This window comes from Chiloscyllium punctatum, chromosome 30 (genome assembly GCF_047496795.1).
Source record: "Chiloscyllium punctatum isolate Juve2018m chromosome 30, sChiPun1.3, whole genome shotgun sequence".
Classification (NCBI taxonomy): Eukaryota; Metazoa; Chordata; class Chondrichthyes; order Orectolobiformes; family Hemiscylliidae; genus Chiloscyllium; species Chiloscyllium punctatum.
The window spans coordinates 31,830,271-31,838,649 of record NC_092768.1 but is presented as its reverse complement, the minus strand read 5'-3'; positions in this window follow the sequence as shown (position 1 = coordinate 31,838,649).

Below are 8,379 nucleotides of genomic sequence, written 5' to 3'. Positions count from 1 at the left end.
CTGCACCATTCTGTTACTGATGTCCCTGCACTACCCTGTTACTGCTGCCCCTGCACTGTCCTGTTACTGCTGTCACTGCTCCATTCTGTTACTGCTGTCCCTGCACAATCCTATTACTGCTGTCCCTGCCCCATTCTGTTCCTGCTGTCCCTGCTCCATCCTGTTACTGCTGTACCTGCATCATCGTGTTAATGGTGTCGCTGCACCACCCTATTACTGCTGTCACTGCACCACCCTTTTACTGCTGTCTGTGCACCACCCTCTTACTGCTGTCCCTGACCCATCCTGTTACTGTTGTCCCTGCAGCATCATGTTACTGCTGTCCCTGACCCATCCTGTTACTGCTGTTCCTGCGCCGTCCTGTTACTGCTGTCCCTGACCCAGACTGTTACTGCTGTCCCTGCACCATTCTGTTACTGTTGTCCCTGCAGCATCATGTTACTGCTGTCCCTGACCCATCCTGTTACTGCTGTCCCTGCAGCATCCTGTTACTGCTGTCCCTGACCCATCCTGTTACTGTTGTCCCTGCACCATCCTGTTACTGTTGTCCCTGCAGCATCATGTTACTGCTGTCCCTGACCCATCCTGTTACTGCTGTTCCTGCGCCGTCCTGTTACTGCTGTCCCTGACCCAGACTGTTACTGCTGTCCCTGCACCATTCTGTTACTGCTGTCCCTGCACAATCCTGTTAATGCTGTCACTGCACTATTCTGTTACTGCTGCCTGTGCACTGTCCTGTTACTGCTGTACCTGCACCGTTCTGTCACTGCTGTCCCTGCACAATCCTATTACTGCTGTCCCTGCACCATTCTGTTACTGCTGTCCCTGCTCCATCCTGTTACTGCTGTACCTGTATCATCGTGTTACTGGTGCCCCTGCACCACCCTATTTTTGCTGTCCCTGCACCATTCTGTTACTGCTGTCCCTGCACCACCCTGTTACTGCTGTCCCTGCACCATTCTGTTACTGCTGTCCCTGTTCCATCCTGTTACTGCTGTCCTGGCACCATCCTTTTCCTGCTGTCCCTGACCGAACCTGTTACTGCTCTCCCTGACCCATCCTGTTACTGCTGTACCTGACCCATCCTGTTACTGCTGTCCCTGACCCACCCTGTTACTGCTATCCCTGACCCATCCTGTTACTGCTATCCCTGACCCATCTTGTCACTGCTGTCCCTGCACCATCCTGTTACTGCTTTCCCTGCACCATCCTGTTACTGCTGTCCCTGAACCATCCTCTTCCTACTGTCCCTGCACCTTTTTTGTTACTGCTGACCGTGCACCATCGTGTTACTGCTGTCCCTAACCCATACTGTTACTGCTGTCCCTGACCCATCCTTTTACTGCTGTCCCTGACACATCCTGTTCCTGCTGTCCCTGCACCATCCTGTTATTGCTGTCCCTGACCCATCCTGTTACTGCGTCCCTGACCCATCCTGTTACTACTGTCCCTGACCCATCCTGTTACTGCCGTGCCTGCACAATCCTTTTTCAGCTGTCCCTGCACCATTCTGTTATTGCTGTCCCTGACCCATCCTGTTATTGCTGTCCCTGACCCATCCTGTTATTGCTGTCCCTGCACCATCCTGTTCCTGCTGTCCCTGCACCATCCTGTTACTGCTGTCCCTGACCCATCCTGTTACTGCTGTCCCTGACCCATCCTGTTACTGCTGTCCCTGCACAATCCTGTTCCTGCTGTCCCTGACCCATCCTGTTCCTGCTGTCCCTGCACCATCCTCTTCCTGCTGTCCCTGACCCATCCTGTTCCTGCTGTCCCTGACCCATCCTGTTATTGCTGTCCCTGCACCGTCCTGTTATTGCTATCCCTGACCCATCCTGTTACTGCTGCCCCTGCACCATCCTGTTACTGCTGTCCCTGACCCTTCTTGTTACTGCTGTCCCTGCACCATCTTGTTACTGCTGTCCCTGCACCATTCTGTTACTGCTGTCCCTGCACCATCCTGTTACTGCTGTCCCTGACCGATTCTGTTACTGCGGACCCTGCAAAATCCTGTTACTGCTGTCCATACACCATCTTGTAAGTGCTGTCCCTGCACCATCCTGTTACTGCTGTCCCTGACCCACCCTGTTACTGCAGTCCCTGCACCATCCTGTTACTGCTGTCCCTGCACCATCCTGTTACTGCTGTCCTTGCATTATTCTGTTACTGCTGTCCCTGTACCATCCTGTTACTGCTGTCCCTGCATTATTCTGTTACTGCTGTCCCTGTACCATCCTGTTAATGCTGTCTCAGACCCATCCTGTTACTGCTGTCCCTGCACCATCTTGTTACTGCTGTTCCTGCACCATCCTGTTACTGCTGTCCCTGCACCACCCTCTTACTGCTGTCCCTGCAAAACCCTTTTACTGCTGTCTCTGCATCACCCTGTTACTGCTGTCGCTGCACCATCCTATTACTGCTGTCCCTGACCCATCCTGTTATCGCTGTCCCTGCTCCATGCTGTTACTGCTGTCCCTGCACTACCCTGTTACTGCTGTCCCTGCACCGTCCTGTTACTGCTGTCCCTAACCGATTCTGTTACTGCGGACCCTGCAAAATCCTGTTACTGCTGTCCATACACCATCTTGTAAGTGCTGTCCGTGCACCACCCCGTTACTGCTGTCCCTGATCCATCCTGTTACTGCTGTCCTTGCACCATCCTGTTACTGCTGTCCCTGACCGAACCTGTTACTGCTCTCCCTGACCCATCCTGTTACTGCTGTCCCTGACCCATCCTGTTCCTGCTGTCCCTGACCCATCCTGTTCCTGCTGTCCCTGCACCATCCTGTTCCTGCTGTCCTTGCACCATCCTGTTACTGCTGTCCCTGCACCATCCTGTTACTGCTGTCCCTGCACCATCCTGTTACTGCTGTCCCTGATCCATCCTGTTACTGCTGTCCCTGCAACATCCTGTTAATGCTGTCTCAGACCCATCCTGTTACTGCTGTCCCTGCTCCATCCTGTTCCTGCTGTCCCTGAATCATCCGGTTCCTGCTGTCCCTGCTCCATTCAGTTACTGCTGTCCCTAACCCATCCTGTTACTGCGATCCCTGCAACATCCTGTTACTGCTGTCCCTGCTCCATCCTGTTCCTGCTGTCCCTGAATCATCCGGTTCCTGCTGTCCCTGCTCCATTCAGTTACTGCTATCCCTAACCCATCCTGTTACTGCTGTCCCTGCAACATCCTGTTACTGCTGTCCCTGCAACATTCTGTTACTGCTGTACCTGCTCCAAGCTGTGACTGCTGTCCTTGCAACATCCTGTTACTGCTGTCCCTGACCCATCTCGTTATTGCTGTCCCTGCTCCATCCTGTTACTGCTGTCCCTGCTCCATCCTGTTACTGCTGTCCCTGCTCCATCCTGTTATTGCTGTCCCTGCACCATCCTGTTACTGCTGTCCCTGCTCCATCCTGTTACTGCTGTCCCTGCTCCATCCTGTTACTGCTGTCCCTGACCCATCTCGTTATTGCTGTCCCTGCTCCATCCTGTTACTGCTGTCCCTGACCCATACTGTTACTGCTGTCCCTGCTCCATCCTGTTACTGCTGTCCCAGACCCATCCTGTTAATGCTGTCCCTGCTCCATTCTGTTACTGCTGCCCCTGACCTATCCTCTTACTCCGGTCCCTGCAACATCCTGTTACTGCTGTCCCTGCGCCGTCCTGTTACTGCTGTCCCTGACCCATCCTGTTACTGCTGTCCCTGCACTATTCTGTTCGTGCTGTCCCTGCACAATCCTATTACTGCTGTTCCTGCACCATTCTGTTACTGCTGCCCCTGCTCCACCCTGTTACTGCTGTACCTGCACCATTCTGTTACTGCTGTCCCTGCACAATCCTATTACTGCTGTCCCTGCACCATTCTGTTACTGCTGTCCCTGACCCATCCTGTTACTGCTGTCCCTGCACTATTCTGTTCGTGCTGTCCCTGCACAATCCTATTACTGCTGTTCCTGCACCATTCTGTTACTGCTGCCCCTGCTCCACCCTGTTACTGCTGTACCTGCATCATCCTGTTACTGGTGTCCCTGCACTGTCCTGTTACTGCTATCACTGCACCATTCTGTTACTGCTGTCCCTGCACAATCCTATTACTGCTGTCCCTGCACCATTCTGTTACTGCTGTCCCTGACCCATCCTGTTACTGCTGTCCCTGCACTATTCTGTTCGTGCTGTCCCTGCATCATCCTGTTACTGGTGTCCCTGCACCACCCTATTACTGCTGTCACTGCACCACCCTTTTACTGCTGTCTGTGCACCACCCTGTTACTGCTGTCCCTGACCCATCCTGTTCCTGCAGTTTCTGAAAGCCCTGTTACTGCTGTCCCTGCATCATCCTGTTACAGCTGTCCCTGACCCATCCTGTTACTGCTGTCCCTGCTCTGTCCTGTTACTTCTGTCCCTGCTCCATCCTGTTACTGCTGTTCCTAGCCGCTCCTGTTACTGCTGTCCCTGCTCCATCCTGTTACTGCTGTCCCTGCATCATCCTGTTACAGCTGTCCCTGACCCATCCTGTTACTGCTGTCCCTGCACCGTCCAGTTACTGCTGTCCCTGCACCGTCCAGTTACTGCTGTCCCTGACCCATCCTGTTACTACTGTCCCTGACCCATCCTGTTACTGCCGTGCCTGCACAATCCTGTTTCAGCTGTCCCTGCACCATCGTGTTACTGCTGTCCCTGACCCATCCTGTTACTACTGTCCCTGACCCATCCAGTTACTGCTGTCCCTGCACCATCCTGTTACTGCTGTCCCTGACCCATCCTGTTCCTGCTGTCCCTGCACCATCCTGTTATTGCTGTCCCTGCACCGTCCTGTTATTGCTATCCCTGACCCATCCTGGTACTGCTGTCCCTGCACCATCCTGTTACTGCTGTCCCTGCACCATTCTGTTACTGCTGTCCCTGCACCATCCTGTTACTGCTGTCCCTGACCCATCCTGTTACTGCTGTCCCTGCACTATTCTGTTCGTGCTGTCCCTGCACAATCCTATTACTGCTGTTCCTGCACCATTCTGTTACTGCTGCCCCTGCTCCACCCTGTTACTGCTGTACCTGCATCATCTGTTACTGGTGTCCCTGCACTACCCTGTTACTGCTGCCCCTGCACTGTCCTGTTACTTCTGTACCTGCACCATTCTGTTACTGCTGTCCCTGCACAATCCTATTACTACTGTCCCTGCCCCATTCTGTTACTGCTGTCCCTGCTCCATGCTGTTACTGCTGTCCCTGCTCCATCCTGTTACTGCTGTCCCTGCTCCATCCTGTTACTGCTGTACCTGCATCATCGTGTTACTGGTGTCCCTGCACCACCCTATTACTGCTGTCACTGCACCACCCTTTTACTGCTGTCTGTGCACCACCCTGTTACTGCTGTCCCTGCACCATCCTGTTACTGCTGTTCCTGACCCATCCTGTTCCTGCTGTCCCTGCACCATGCTGTTACTGCTGTCCCTGACCCATCCTGTTACTGCTGTCCCTGACCGATCCTGTTAATGCTGTCCCTGCACCATCCTATTCCTGCTGTCCCTGCATCATCCTGTTACAGCTGTCCCTGCTCCATCCTGTTACTGCTGTCCCTGCTCCATCCTGTTACTGCTGTCTCTGCTCCATCCTGTTACTGCTGTCCCTGCACCATCCTGTTACTGCTGTCCCTGCACCATCCTGTTACTGCTGTCCCAGACCCATCCTGTTACTGCTGTCCCTGACCCATCCTGTTCCTGCTGTCCTTGCACCATTCTGTTACTGCTGTCCCTGCACCAACCTGTTTCTGCTGTCCCTGACCCATACTGTTACTGCTGTCCCTGCTCCATCCTGTTACTGCTGTCCCAGACCCATCCTGTTAATGCTGTCCCTGCTCCATCCTGTTACTGCTGTCCCTGACCCATCCTCTTACTCCGGTCCCTGACCCATACTGTTACTGCTGTCCCTGCTCCATCCTGTTACTGCTGTCCCTGCTCCATCCTGTTACTGCTGTCCCAGACCCATCCTGTTAATGCTGTCCCTGCTCCATTCTGTTACTGCTGTCCCTGACCCATCCTCTTACTCCGGTCCCTGCAACATCCTGTTACTGCTGTCCCTGCACTATTCTGTTAGTGCTGTCCCTGCACAATCCTATTACTGCTGTTCCTGCACCATTCTGTTACTGCTGTCCCTGCTCCACTCTGTTACTGCTGTACCTGCATCATCCTGTTACTGGTGTCCCTGCACTGTCCTGTTACTGCTGTCCCTGCCCCATTCTGTTCCTGCTGTCCCTGCTCCATCCTGTTCCTGCTGTCCCTGCATCATCCTGTTCCTGCTGTCCCTGCTCCATCCTGTTCCTGCTGTCCCTGCATCATCCTGTTACTGGTGTTGCTGCACCACCCTATTACTGCTGTCTGTGCACCACCCTGTTACTGCTGTCCCTGACCCATTCTGTTCCTGCTGTCCCTGCTCCATGCTGTTACTGCTGTACCTGCATCATCGTGTTAATGGTGTCCCTGCACCACCCTATTACTGCTGTCACTGCACCACCCTTTTACTGCCGTCTGTGCACCATCCTGTTCCTGCTGTACCTGACCCACCCTGTTACTGCTGTCACTGCACCATCCTGTTACTGCTGTTCCTGACCCATCCTGTTACAGCTGTCCCTGCACCATCCTGTTACTGCTGTTCCTGACCCATCCTGTTACTGCTGTCCCTGCACCAACCTGTTTCTGCTGTCCCTGACCCATCCTGTTCCTGCTGTCCCTGCTCCATCCTGTTACTGCTGTCCCTGCTCCATCCTGTTACTGCTGTCCCTGCTCCATCCTGTTACTGCTGTCCCTGCTCCATCCTGTTACTGCTGTCCCTGCTCCATCCTGTTACTGCTGTCCCTGCTCCATCCTGTTACTGCTGTCCCTGCACCAACCTGTTTCTGCTGTCCCTGACCCATCCTGTTACTGCTGTCCCTGACCCATACTGTTACTGCTGTCCCTGCTCCATCCTGTTACTGCTGTCCCAGACCCATCCTGTTAATGCTGTCCCTGCTCCATTGTGTTACTGCTGTCCCTGACCCATCCTCTTACTCCGGTCCCTGCAACATCCTGTTACTGCTGTCCCTGCGCCGTCCTGTTACTGCTGTCCCTGACCCATCCTGTTACTGCTGTCCCTGCACTATTCTGTAAGTGCTGTCCCTGCACAATCCTATTACTGCTGTTCCTGCACCATTCTGTTACTGCTGTCCCTGCTCCACCCTGTTACTGCTGTACCTGAATCATCCTGTTACTGGTGTCCCGGCACTACCCTGTTACTGCTGTCCCTGCCCCATTCTGTTCCTGCTGTCCCTGCTCCACCCTGTTACTGCTGTACCTGAATCATCCTGTTACTGGTGTCCCGGCACTACCCTGTTACTGCTGTCCCTGCCCCATTCTGTTCCTGCTGTCCCTGCTCCATCCTGTTACTGCTGTACCTGCATCATCGTGTTACTGGTGTCCCTGCACCACCCTTTTACTGCTATTCCTGACCCATCCTGTTCCTGCTGTCCGTGCACCATTCTGTTACTGCTATTCCTGACCCATCCTGTTCCTGCTCCATCCTGTTCCTGCTGTCCCTGCACCGTCCTGTTACTGCTGTCCCTGACCCATCCTGTTACTGCTGTCCCTGCAGCATCTTGTTACTGCTGTCCCTGACCCATACTGTTACTGCTATCCCTGACCCATCGTGTTACTGCTGTCCCTGCACCATTCTGTTACTGCTGTCCCTGCACCATCCTGTTAATGCTGTCCCTGCACCATTCTGTTACTGCTGCCCCTGCACTGTCCTGTTACTGCTGTCCCTGCACAATCCTATTACTGCTGTCCCTGCACCATTCTGTTATTGCTGTCCCTGCTCCATCCTATTACTGCTGTACCTGTATCATCGTGTTACTGGTGCCCCTGCACCACCCTATTTTTGCTGTCCCTGCACCACCCTGTTACTGCTGTCCCTGCACCATCCTGTTCCTGCTGTCCCTGCACCATCCTGTTCCTGCTGTCCCTGCACCATCCTGTTCCTGCTGTCCCTGCACCATTCTGTTACTGCTGTCCCTGTTCCATCCTGTTACTGCTGTCCTTGCACCATCCTTTTCCTGCTGTCCCTGACCGATCCTGTTACTGCTCTCCCTGACCCATCCTGTGACTGCTGTACCTGACCCATCCTGTTACTGCTGTCCCTGACTCAACCTGTTCCTGCTGTCCCTGACCCATCCTGTTACTGCTGTCCCTGACCCATCCTGTTACTGCTGTCCCTGCACCATCCTGTTACTGCTGTCTCTGACCCATCCTGTTACTGCTGTCCCTGACCCATCCTGTTACTGCTGTCTCTGCACCATCCTGTTACTGCTGTCTCTGACCCATCCTGTTACTGCTGTCCCTGACCCATCCTGTT